Source organism: Octopus sinensis, linkage group LG16, assembly GCF_006345805.1.
Source record: "Octopus sinensis linkage group LG16, ASM634580v1, whole genome shotgun sequence".
Taxonomy (NCBI): domain Eukaryota; kingdom Metazoa; phylum Mollusca; class Cephalopoda; order Octopoda; family Octopodidae; genus Octopus; species Octopus sinensis.
The window spans coordinates 9051222-9054488 of record NC_043012.1 but is presented as its reverse complement, the minus strand read 5'-3'; positions in this window follow the sequence as shown (position 1 = coordinate 9054488).

Genomic DNA, 3267 nt, shown 5'->3' with positions numbered 1-3267 from the left:
ACTCAGAACCTCCAGGTGACAGCACTGCATAAACCAACGCTTTTTCTTGCAGATGTCTTAGTTTAACGTTTTGAAATCAAATTTCCAGTGTAGACAATATTTTATATACTTTCAGTCTTTCTCTATCCCCATCGATGCTGTCTGTTATCTCAGATTTTGATTTATATATTAAACTTTCGTCGAAGATTTAAAACAGTATATTTGTTTTGTGTTGGTTTCGTAGGTATTTTTTTTTTAATTTCCTATTTATTCTTTTCTCTATATGTTTGTACTCCAGCCATAGATTTGCTATTAATTTCATTGCTCCAAAATATCCCTACCTCCCTGATTTCGTAGTAAATAAAATAGATATCAAGCTAGAGACACAGAAGAATAAATGTCACAATGGGAGAGAACTGAAAGACATTTTATAGCTGACAACCAGAAATATGGTCGAAACTAAAGGATTTGCATATTATACACTTCATATTTCTTGCTAAATATAACTTTATTCTTTTGGCTTTTGGCTTTTGTTTTCTGAATACAGTCAGTTTATTTCTCTTGTTTCTCTCACAAGTTTTTTTCTATTTATTACTTAAACAGATTTTTAAAACTTATCTTACGTTGGAGTTTAGACCAGTCTTAATTATTTATTTATAATAACCCTTCCTAATCTTTTCGTCTATTTCTGTGTATTACGCTCCGTCTAGTTTATCAATTTTTAAGTATTTAAAGTTTGTATTTATCATAATTTCTTATCACTGCGTTCTTTTTTTTTTCTGGGGTTTTTTTTCTTGTTTTTGTTTTTATTTTTCATTAATTAGTTTGTTCTGTCATATCGATTATTACTCTTGCTTTTCTGAAGATAGTTTTGGTGCATTTTTTTTTTGCTAAACTAAATTTCCCACCAGACTCCCGACTAAATCTGTGTGCAGTCTATCGTAATATTCTAGTTGCTTGTCATCAAATAGGATATACGCCTTAAGGTCTCCCCTCCTGCACGAGAGATAGTAGATTGTATCTGTCTAGTCCGGTTTAGTTTGTTTATTGAAGATTATTTCACCCGGCAAAAAAAGCAATGGAACTCTTCTAATAAGGATTGGTTTCGTATTTCCAGTTCCCTCTTTTATTCGTTTCTAATGAACTGTTTTCTATTTATTCATGACTTGCTTGATATATCTGAGTTTAATTAGAACCACCTTATTTATGTCTGACAATATCACTAGAAGGCTTTGCCTAAAACCTTCTCCTAATTAATCCATGTGATGCTCACCCCACTCTCTTCTCTCCTACACTCTTCAGCTATGGATCTGTTCATTAGTTACTTTATTGCTAAAACTTTTCGTTCTTTTTATCATTCATTTATTTATTTATGTAACCATTTACCTTTAACGATAAATCTAAATGTTAAGCTTTTGTGTATTATAGGGTAACGTCGGTTGTGGAGGCACAATGGCCCAGTGGTTAGGGCAGCGGACTCGCGGTCATAGGATCGCGGTTTCGATTCCCAGACCGGGCGTTGTGAGTGTTTATTGAGCGAAAACACCTAAAGCTCCACGAGGCTCCGGCAGGGGATGGTGGTGATCCCTGCTGTGCTCTTTCACCACAACTTTCTCTCACTCTTACTTCCTGTTTCTGTTGTACCTGTATTTCAAAGGGCCGGCCTTGTCACTCTCTGTGTCACGCTGAATATCCCCGAGAACTACGTTAAGGGTACACGTGTCTGTGGAGTGCTCAGCCACTTGCACGTTAATTTCACGAGCAGGCTGTTCCGTTGATTCGGATCAACCGGAACCCTCGTCGTCGTAACCGACGGAGTGCTTCCAATGTCGGTTACAGGTTCCAAGCGTTAGATTTGGAGGTCTAGCATTTCGTTTGCCTTGAGTTACTTCTGGCTCTTTCAGTTAAAACGCCTGAATATTTTTGCGAGCAGTTAAAGAGTACATAATAAATATCGAAACCTCTAATTTACAAGTAACTTCCAGTTGTTTGTGGTGTATAGTATCTCAGCTACATACAGATAGGTTATTTCTTCGAGAAACTATTCAAATGTTACATCTGTTGCCTTTAACGTTCTCTCTCCACCTCTCGCAGTTGACACTACAATATTTTCTCTTCTATTTTCACATAGTTCATGAAAAAATCCTTCGATTTCAGGTACTTAAATTATATACTTCATTTCTGTAGTAAGCGAGTCCCATTTTTTCTTTTCTTTTTTCGTTTGTGTATTTACTAAGGATTGAATGATCTCTTCCTTTTATTGTCTGTGTTTCTCTGTATCTTTCTTTTCTAAGTTGTTTGTTTCGGCTCAACTGTTCATAAAGTAAACACTTTATTCTAAGGTACTACAGATACTGATCAAATTGAGTTATCCTGGTTATAATGATGATTTCATGTGAAGGCGCGTGGCTCAGTGGTTAGAGTGTCGAGCTTATGATCATGAGGTTGTGAGCTCGAATCCCGGACCGGGCTGCGTATCGTGTTCTTGAGCAAGACACTTTATTTCACGTTGCTCCAGTTCACTCAGCTGTAGAAATGAGTTGCGACGTCACTGGTGCCAAGCTGTATCGGCCCCTTTGCCTTTCCCTTGGGCAACATCGGTGGCGTGAAGAGGGGTGACCGGTATGCATGGGCGACTGCTGGTCTTCCATAAAACAACCTTGCCCAGACTTGTGCCTCAGAGGGTAACTCTCTAGGTGCAAACCCATGGTCAGTGTCTGACTGAAGGGGGTCAAAAAAAAAATGATGTTTGTGATGGTTTTCACTAAAACTACGATGGCCAGATTTGCATTTTTTTTTATGGTTGTAACAATGTTATCGTTACATTTTATGATTGGAGTGATCTTCTTTTTGGTCAACAGGACGAGCTATCGATTTTTAATTCCTTAACCATTTCCACCTTATGATTATAATCATATTCAAAATACCATTCTTTAGAATGTTCTATTTTAAAATCTTTCTAATATTCTCTTTCATTCGAAATTTTGTTTCTGTTGTTCTAGTTTGATTTTTGTTGTTGTTGCTGTTGCTCAATAATCTGTTGGTGAACTTTGGTTATAATTTCATGTTTTTTTTATGATTTGGCTAGGAAATATATAGTCTACCTTTGTGATTTTACGTTCTCAATGTTTATCCTTTTCATATTTTAATTCTTCGTTTGTATTTTTTATTGATAGACTATTTTACTCATTGTTTATATTTTTGTGATCCATTCTTTCTTTCAAGCTTTCTATTTTTATGCCTGATGTCTGTTTAACTTTAAGAATGTATATTTTATATTTACTAACT